This window comes from Erythrolamprus reginae, chromosome 2, assembly GCF_031021105.1.
Source record: "Erythrolamprus reginae isolate rEryReg1 chromosome 2, rEryReg1.hap1, whole genome shotgun sequence".
NCBI classification, from domain to species: domain Eukaryota; kingdom Metazoa; phylum Chordata; class Lepidosauria; order Squamata; family Dipsadidae; genus Erythrolamprus; species Erythrolamprus reginae.
Window position 1 is genome coordinate 149,142,076 of NC_091951.1, and position 10,491 is coordinate 149,152,566.

The following is a 10,491-nucleotide window of genomic DNA, read 5'->3' on the forward strand; positions in this document are numbered from 1 at the left end:
TTAGAGGAGCACTAAAGACACCATATAATGATCATGCTTGCTTATTTATTTATGAGACATATTATGTATTGCTATCCAACAAATTAGGATTTTATATTCTCTTGTATCAAACACATACATCAAAGCACCGGAAGGAAGCAGAACAGATTTCCCACATATGCAACACACTTTCAGGTGCTCGGGGGCGGGGGGGAAGCATCTGAAATGGAGGTTTCAGGGGCTGAAAAAATCCTCTCAAATAGAGATTTCAAGGGCTGAAAAAAGTCTTTAAAATGGAAGTTTCAGGGGCTGAAAAAGTCCTCTGAAGTGGAGGTTTCAGGGGCTGAAAAAACCCTCTGAAACAGAGATTTCAGGGACTGGGGTGAAAGCCTCTGAAATGGAGGTTTCAGAGGCTGAAAAAAGTCTCTGAAAACGGAGGCTGGAAAAACAAGGCTTAGAGCTCACAACCAACAAACCTGTTGCTAAAGTTCGCCCCTGGGAGGCTGATTCACCCAACAATCCCCTTTTTTCTTATTTCCCTCCCCCAAAATTAATGTGCATCTTATACTCCAGAGTGAAAAATACGGCATGTTTTTTTTAATAAGTTATATATAATTATATAATTTCTTTTACAAGTTATAATTCTTTAGATTTGAATTCTACTGCTGTTTTTCTCTCACAGGGACATAATTTCTTTCATATGAGCTATAGGCTGAGCTGTTAAAAGAATATTCATTCATTCATTCATTCATTCATTCTTTATTATTTATTTATTTGTTTGTTTGTTTGTTTGTTTGTTTGTTTGTTTATTTATTGTTTTGGTATGCTGCCCAATTCCCAAATTTCCAAAGAGTAAAAAAACAATACATAAAAACAGTATAAGAAATAATGCATAAAAACAATATAAAAACATGAATAAAACCCAGCCAGCATACAGGCAGTCATTCACATTCCTAATAAATATAGGATTTCATTCACTCAACAATTCCAGGCCTGCTGGAAGAGCCAGGTCTTCACAGCTTTACGGAAGACCGGTAAGGTGGGAAGAGTGCGACTCTCCAAAGGCAATTGGTTCCATAGAGAAGGCCTTTCCTGTGGGCCCACCAGCCAGCATTTTTGGGCTGACGGGAGAAGGCCGACTTTATGGGCTCTTATCAGCTGCCGGGAGGTATGCAGTAGAAGGCGGTCCCGAAGATAGTCTGGTCTTGAGCCATATAAGGCTTTATAGGTGGTAACCAACACCTTGATTTGCATTCAGAGACTGATTGGCAACCAGTGCAGCTTGCGGAGCATTGGTGTTATATGGGTGTATCTGGCCAACCATAATAACTTGTGCGGCTGCATTTTGTACCAGTTGTAGCCTACAAACGCTTTTCTGGGGTAGACCTATGTAGAGTGCACTGCAGTAGTCAAGGCAAGAGGTGATAAGGGCGTGAGTGACTGTGTGGCGAGCCTCCTGGTCCAGATAGGGCACCTGGTGCACAAGGCAAACCCGTGCAAAAGTCCATGACCTCCTGCACCACATCTGAGGATTTTCTGAGCAATGGTAGATTAAAATCCCCCAGAGCCACGAGCCTGGGGAATTCCACCGCCAGCCCAGCTACCACCTCTGGCAGCTAAGGCAGGGCTGTTGCAATGCAGCTGGGAGGCAGGCACATTAGCAACAAGCCCAATTGAACCTCACAAGTCCAACCTCACAAGAAAAGATTCACACCTGCCAATCTTGGGAGGAGGGAGCCTGCGAGGGTTTACAGTCTTTCAGATAATAATTGCCACTCCCATCATCCCTTCCCTGGTGTCGTGGCTGATGCAGTACCCGAAACCCATCTGGGCACATTTCCGAGAGGGGAACTCTCCTCTCCTGGCCCAGCCAGGTTTCAGTTATGCATGCCTAGTCAGTCCTCTCCTCTGGGAGTAAGTCCTGGATCAGGGGGGCTTTGTTGGTAACCAACCTGGCATTCAACAACATCAGCCTGAGATCAGGGCCCTGATTTTCCTCACCACAAGCTGTTTGGGATGACTCTGAGGGGTAGGAACAGGGAATCAGTCTAAGGCAGCGAGTCCTAGTTCCCCATGAGCAGCCTACCCCCTGGTTCCCACCATATCTGCCTTATATCCAAAAGCAGGATATAAACTATGCAAGATGCATCCTTATAATAAAGGAAGATGGGTGGCAACCTCAAATGAGATCCTCCACTGTGCACTTTATGGGACTTCCAAATTCTTAAGGGAATACACAGTTCCTCTCTAGTTTTGTTTTTAAAAAATTAATCATTAAAATGTAAACATTGCCAGCAACAATTGACACCCCATTCTTTAGTAGAGCAAAATACTATTGTTACCTAATTACCCACAGCAAAATATGCTGATAACTGCTGGCTTGAGCAATTTTGCAGATATATGCAGATACTTGTTGCTTACAAATCTCTTTAGACAATAAAGAAGATGTCCTTGATAGGGATATGCAGGATCTCTTGCTTGGGTAAAAGAACTCAAGCAACTCAAGCAGCTGCGAGAGCAATCATGGGCTTTACCAAATATGCCCATGTTACACCAACACTCCACAGTCTGCATTGGTTGCCGATCAGTTTCTGGTCACAATTCAAAGTGTTGGTTATGACCTATCAAACCCTTCATGGCACCGGACCAGATTATCTCCGGGACCGCCTTCTGCCGCATGAATTCCAATGACCAATTAGGTCCCACAGAGTGGGCCTTCTCCGAGTCCCGTCAACTAAACAATGTCGTTTGGCGGGACCCAGGGGATGAGCCTTCTCTGTGGCAGCCCTGGCCCTCTGGAACCAGCTCCCCGCAGAGATTAGAATTGCTCCCACCCTCCTCACCTTTCGTAAACTCCTTAAAAACCACCTCTGCTGTCAGGCATGGGGGAACCTTCCCCCTAGGCCTTTACAATTTATGCATGGTATGTTTGTGTGTATGTTTGGTTTTATAATAAGAGTTTTTAGTTGTTTTAGTACTGGATTGTTACATGCTGTTTTTATCATTGTTGTTAGTCGCCCCGAGTCTACGGAGAGGGGCGGCATACAAATCCAATAAATAATAATAATAATAATAATAATAATAATAATAATAATAATAATCTACAAACAGCATTTGTCAGTGCACCTCAGTTTGCTTTGAAAAGGACTTGCTATTGCCTCATCTATATAACCAAGGAGACCCAACTTCGGACTCTGATCAGCTGAATTAATATGAATCTTTTAAGCGCCAACCATTTTTCACTTGAAAAATAGCTTTGTGCATTTGTAAACCAAACCTATCTAGAAGGAAGGTTTCTGTTCGCAGGGATCAATTCTCTTTGTAGAGATGCTTTGTGGCCACAGCTCTGTTCTGGATTGTTGAGTTGCATTGAAATAACAAGATATTTTGTAGACGAGGAAGAAGAGAAGAAAAAGAAAATATTTACAAGCGTTAGAGTAACTACTACCGGTATTTAATTCAATAGGACCTCTGGGGAAAAACAGGCCTAATCATTTAGATAATTATCTTGGGTGTGTTTTTTAATTTTCTCTAATTTAATTTAGAGAATTCAGTTAGGTTTGATTCTTTTAAACAGTCATTATCAGCTCCGCTAGGTGAACCAGACCAAAAATTCAGCTCCAAGAAAGCTAAAACTAATTTTATTTAGACTGACTCTAATAACAGAATCTTACAATCCTGATTTTGCTGCAATCTCTCCATCTTCTTAGGACAATGAATCAGCAAGGTGTCTGCATGAGTTGCTTTCAAACATTAGCGGGACATTCTGTACTTAAAATGTGCTTGAGTTCTTTTACCCAAGCAATAGATCCTGCATATCTCTACCAAGGACATCTCCCTTATTGTCTAAAGAGATTTGGCACAAGTAAATATGCATACTCCACACACATCTAAGTTGTTTCAACGAGATACTTAAACCGTAACCGGAATCTGACCCTGCAAAATCCACATGCCACACAACCTACTTGGGAAAGTAGGATTGGTTTTTCATTTGCATACAGCCTACTTCAATTGCTACTTGGATTGTTCATTAGCTGTATTAATTTGGCACTAAAAGAACTTGCAGTAAAAAAAAAATCAAAACAAACTTGTTTCCCAAAAAATTACTTATATCATAAAGTCATTATTGTATGCTATTTTCTCCTACTTTTTATTGTTTAAAAAACATTGTAGTAATTATAGATTATGCAGGCGGATTCAAATATTTGCATATTATAAAACAGTAGTTGATTGGAGAGTTATTTTCCGTTTCTTTAATTAATTCCATATAAATAATACATAATTAAATGTAAAAATATTGGTACTTGAAACCATATATCAGAGTAATATAAAACAAATTAAGTTCAAAAAGGAGGGATTGGTTTATCTTAAAATCACTACTGTTCCTATATTTCCTTATCTCATTTTCTTTTTTCTCCCCAATGGCTAACTGGTATTATCTTTTCTCCCAACTATTACAGATTGAAGATTTGGGTTTCAACAGGACTCAAATATTACACAGTACCATTACTAGTAAATGAATGCAGTGAAAATAAAGGAACTAAATAAACCACATTTCCTGCAGCAGAGCTAACCACTGCCAACAACTAAGACATTTTAGAAGATAACAGCTGAATCTGGAAGCCCATTTTAGGATGTGTTCCTATGGTATGACAAGGAACTCTAAATCTCAGTATCTTTACTGGGATCTAGAAGGTCCTACTTGATGTTTTGGCACAGGAGGAAAAACTCTGCACTACATTTCATCTCAAAATTCCATATACAGACTCTGCCCTTCAATCCCATCTTCCCTGCTCGGTCTAACCTTTAGAGAATTATTAAGCAAAGGAAGGCAAAACATGGCTTGATTAACCATCATAAAAGCATTAAAGCATCTTATTGTTGCATAACTCATCTTAAACAATTTCTTAACTCTTCTTGGGATGGGGGATGTTCCTAATAAAAACCTGGGGGGGGGGGTGTTGTGTGTGTGTATGTAAGGATTCGTGGTGGCTGATAATTCAGCCCTGGATCAACAGGCTAAATATCACTTCAAAGACTAGTTAGAAAATGTAAGAACATTATACAAATTCAAAAAGGAAACACCTGCCCTGGAAGCCTTCTTGTGTCCTATACTGAGCAGTGCCACCCCAAATATGCCAGGATTCTGTTTCATATAGCTTCCTGGACAGCCATACTGAAATTCTCTTGCGGAGAATCATTTCTACGTAATCCCTAAAAACCTACTCGCTGAAATAAAATTGTTTTAGGCAGAATATTCTGTGGTATCAGAGATAAAGAAAAAACCCATAACAAATCTATCTCAGGAATGAGATTAAAAACCTGAGCAAAAACAGTCTTTTTTGAAATCTCAAGATCCACTTTCCAAAAGTCAACACCAAAACAACAACATGCACATACGAACTACAGCTCTTTATGACTAAGAAGCAGACACCAACCGCCCACAGGCTCCTTGCCAGAAAAGCTGCTAAAACTGCTTCTCTATAGTAAGAGGAGGGTGGCGAGACCTACGGTTCAACTTTGTTGAAGAAACGTCGACGTAGCAGCAGTATTAGAGTTGTGATGGCCAAGAAGGTGGTGCACATGGTTCTTCCTCCATTACCAAACCAGGGGCATTATTGGGCTACTCAGAAAGCAACAGGCAGAGTGGCATTGCTGCCCTTGAGCAGACTCCCTGGTAGCGTGGGAAGGAAGCTAGGCAGAAGAAGGGGGAGGGGCTGTTTTGTTCTTGGTCAGAGAAGATTAGAGGAGGATAAGATGGAATTAATGGGGAGGAAAATGAGGGCACAGGACTCTAGCCTTTCAGAGAGTATGGCTCAAGTTGGACCAAATCATGCAGTGGCTCTGAGTCACAAGCTGAGAAAGCTAGAGGCTTTTTCTTCTGGGGAGGCTCTCCCCACAGGATTTGGGAAGAGCCTCGCCATTTGCCACAGGATTCGAGTTCTGTTCTAAGACCCCACTGACACAAACACTGGTTTTGCACCACATCAGCCATTACGGATGCGTCCCATTCTGTAGTCTTGGAAAGTCTTCGTCTTTCCTTGCTTGTGTGATTTGCTGGCATAAGGAATTGTGTAATGGGGTGAAGGAAAGAAAATATTGCATGAAAATGTATCTCAAATCACCTGAAAATCATTTCTCCATCAATGTTTTCTAATGGAGCACTATTGTGTTCAACAAAGGACAGACCTTTCTAGTACTTCTGTTTTCATGCTGTCTCCCAGCTCCTCTGGGCTACAGCACATCTTTGCTTTTTTATTTTTTTGGTGGCACAGGATCTTCAGAGTTATTTTCCTCTCCACCCAATGCATCCCCTGCTTTCCTTTAATACTACCATCTGCCCCCTCCCTGATAATCTGAAAATCCTTAGGTTCTGGCCAGCCACCTGTTCCTGTAGCGACTACTGTGTTGTTTTCCATGCTTTGCCTTTATGCTGTTACCCTCTTTCACAATTTCTCTGACGTCTGTCCACCTCTGTTATTTTGTACCGTACGTATTTCTTCAACAATCCCTCCTGAAAGAAGCCCCTTCCATTTGTTGTCACATGAAAGATAAAACGCTGGATAATTAGCTGGTTTTTGAGCACTGTAAATAGAGAATCCTCTAATGGAAATATTAATGCCAACTAATGTTAGTAACACTATGCACTAAGTCAATCTGTTGTAGTAGGGTGCTGCCTACTTCTTCCAGATGACAAAAAGGCCAGGGTGAGCGCAAGCTCAGCTTTCGTGACTAAGCTGGAGTGAAAATCTTTTAAAGCAGATTTAGATTTTTATTGCTCTCAAAATGCTCCCCAATTCCTTCTCTTTTTTTCTCTAGGAAGCCCTGGTGTTGTCTATCTAGAATCAAAAAAAGAAACACACAATTAAGTTCTTCAGAACATTAATAGTCGTCCCCCCCCCTCACAAGATGAACATGATTGTGAAATGACATAATGGATGTATATGACAGAAATTGATTGGCAATTGCTTATGCTTACATATTGCCACATTTTACTCAGACAAATCATAAAATCAATTGTCTGTAGTTAATCCCTTACAATGCAATTTTATATCTTTAGACATCAAACCAAAGATTACAGCTCAACATTTAAATCATATGAATAGTGTTGTACATACTCCTGATCAGTTGGAAGATGATGAAGATATTGAGGACTCGGATTCAGATAGTGTTTATGAATTAGTGGGGGGGCCCGGGGTTACAGGTAGTAGAACAGGTGGGAGGCCAGCCACAGAATGGAGCTATGAGTTCAGGATCTAGCGAGGGAGAATCAGACGCTCGCTTGGTTAACCCTAAATTCAGAAGGGCCCAAAAAACATAGAGAGCATAGGTCTGGAAGAAGATATTAAGGAAAGGAATGGGTTAAATATTGTAGTGATGTATTTGGCATGTCAGGGGGTCAGTGGAGAAGAAGGGTGGAGTTTCAACGTTGCCGAAAGGAAAAATGGATGTGTTTTTGCCACGCTAAAGTAAGCCAAAGTATTTTGTATTGTTATCAGTCAGTGCTATTGTTTTTCAAAGTTATGCTGTTAGGAAAATAAATCTTGTTTAAGTGAAGCAGAAGGAGGAATGTGAGAAATGCAGCTAAGAAAGAGATAACGGACTGAGTGCTGTATGGAATGTGTTTGAATTACAGGAGAGCAGAGAAATAAATGGAGTTTCTTTATTCATGAAATGATGCGTTTTAATAAGAGTTATTTGTAATTGCTGAATTTCTACCAGAAACCAGAACAAATAGAATAGAATAGAATAGAATAGAATAGAATTCTTTATTGGCCAAGTGTGATTGGACACACTGCAAATGTTCTCTTGCCACCACTGCCACTCTAATACCGCTGCTGCCACCACCACTTTGAAGCTCTCCTCCCACCACTGCTGCTCTCCTTCCGTTGCCACTAACCCATGTCCATAGAACCATTAACAAAAAAAAATTGAATCCCCCCATTGATGTGGTCTGCAGTAGGATTTTTATCTTCCAATAACAAGACTAAGCAGAATAAGAAGAAAAGAAAGCCATTTAGTTATTGCTCCATTCCAGGCTGCCAGACATCCTGCAGTAATAGACACAGATTACACATACACACACAGACGCAAGGAAATGCCTTAGATTGCCTCCTGTCCACCATCCTGCTGTGTGCCTTCTGCCTAGTCAAATGCAAAGCAAATAAACCTAAGCGGACTGCATAATAGGGAGCTGGGAAGCTCTCAAGCCACCTTTTTCCCTTGAAAGGCCAGCAAAGATTTGGGAAGATGGAGGACAGTTCTGCAAAAAGGACAGGAACTGCTCATAAGCTTCAGAGCTTTAAAGAAAAGACAAGCTCTCAGCAATTCAAAATATATTACAGCTTCAAGCAAGAGTGGCTTCCATACATATTACACATTATGCAGCAGGGCAAAAATAAATATACGAAAGATGTGCTTGCCAAAGTTTATATCAAAATATATTGCAAATGGTTTAGAGAACAAAGAATGGAGGAGTCAGAAACCAAACATTTATATATATTGTGTAGGGATGTTATTCTTGTCTCTTTTTTTCTTTTTCATTATTATTATTATTATTATTATTATTATTATTATTATTATTATTATTATTTATTGGATTTGTATGCCGCCCCTCTCCGGAGACTCGGGGCGGCTAACAGCAATAATAAAACAGCATACAGTAATAATCCAATACTAAAAACGATTAAAAACCCATTAATATAAAAACCAAACATACATACAGATATACCATGCATAAAATTATAAAGGCCTAGGGGGAAAGGGAATCTTAATTCCCCCATGCCTGGCGGCAGAGGTGGGTTTTAAGTAGCTTACGAAAGGCAAGGAGGATGGGGGCAATTCTAATCTCTGGGGGGAGTTGGTTCCAGAGGGCCAGGGCCACCACAGAGAAGGCTCTTCCCCTGGGTCCCGCCAAGTGGCATTGTTTAGTTGACGGGACCCGGAGAAGACCCACTCTGTGGGACCTAACTGGTCGCTGGGATTCGTGCAGCAGAAGGCGGTCCCTGAGATACTCTTTTTACTATTCTTAAACAATAACACAGTGGAAACAAAACAAAACCATATTTCTTTTCCTCTTTTTAATATTAGGAAAGTGATGTATTTTGCTTAATATCTTTGTTCATGTTATTTTGGCATCAGTTGTACAATTGTGGTAACTATGTGTCCATGTATAGACTTTGTCTTAAAAAAATTAAATCCATTAAAAATAAAAAGACTAAAATATTCCATAGCTGAACCAGAAATAGGTTGATGTAGAAACTGAATCAGGTAAGTTCCTCGTGATGGGGGGGACCTTTATTTGAAATTATCTGTATAGAATCATATGTGTGTTATTTGTTAAGCTGTAAATTACAAGCACACATTGTCTATCCTAAAGCACTACAACAATACACTTAGTTGTAATTTAGAGAACAAAATGTCTTTATTTGGAAAGTCTGCATTATTTTCCCTCCATCCTTCAATACATGAGCAAGAAAACTATATTTCCTTAAAAATCACCACAACCCATAGGTCCTTATAGTTCTTATCAATAGCCGAAGATTGTGTCATAGTAACATGCAGATCCCACCTTGCAGCAGACTTAATTTACTCATTTCTTTAACACTAATTATACATTACTCCAAACTGAATGGACAGTATTCATCAACAATTCAACAATGAATTTCTCCATACATTTAAAACATTCCACACTCGGCATAATGATAAGAGAAAACAATTATGGGTAACAAAAACAGACAGAACCACACTTTGGTCACAAGTTTGCTTAAATAAATAAAAATGAATGAATAAATAAATAAATAAATAAATAAATAATAATAATAATAATAATAATAATAATTTATTAGATTTGTATGCCGCCCTTGTCTGAAAACTCGGGGCGGCTCATAACAAAAACAATACATAGTATACAAATCCAATGATTAAAAAACAGTTTAAAACCCTTATAAAAAATAATCATACAGCCCAAACAAACCATACATAAATCATAATAGCTAAGGGGTATATTAATTTCCCCATGCCTGGTGACATAGGTGGGTTTTCAAAATTTTACGAAAGGCAAGGAGGGTTGGGGCAGTCCTAATATCCGGGGGGAGTTGGTTCCAGAGGGCTGGGGCCACCACAGAAAAGGCTCTTCCCCTGGGTCCCGCCAGACAGCATTGTTTGGTCGATGGGACCTGGAGAAGACCAACTCTGTGGGACCTAACCAGTCACTGGGATTCATGCGGCAGAAGACGGTCCCAGAGGTATTCTGGTCCTACGCCATGTAGGGCTTTGTAGGTCATCACCAACACTTTGAATTGTGGCCGGAAACTTATTGTGAAGGCCTTCTTAAATGCATCTTAACAGCATTTCTCCAATATCTTCTCTGACTATTAGCAAGCCTAAGTATAGAAGTTGTGCTTGCTTCATCACTGGAAGTTTTTAAGAAGAGCCTGGACAGTCACCTGTCTGAAATGGTAGAGGGCAGCGATGGCAAACCTATTTTAGTTCACATGCCAAAAGGGGGTG

The 10,491-nt window shown here is 40.1% G+C and overlaps 1 long non-coding RNA gene across 1 annotated transcript in view; it reads right to left on the reverse strand.

Moving 5' to 3' along the window:
* LOC139161139 (uncharacterized) overlaps positions 1-5,577 on the reverse strand; it is a 30,366-nt gene extending 24,789 nt beyond the window's left edge. Inside the window, exon 1 of the long non-coding RNA XR_011558073.1 lies at positions 5,491-5,577. This is a non-coding gene — a long non-coding RNA (uncharacterized lncRNA). The remainder of the gene's footprint in view (positions 1-5,490) is intronic.
* Between the last annotated feature and the right edge of the window lie 4,914 nt (positions 5,578-10,491).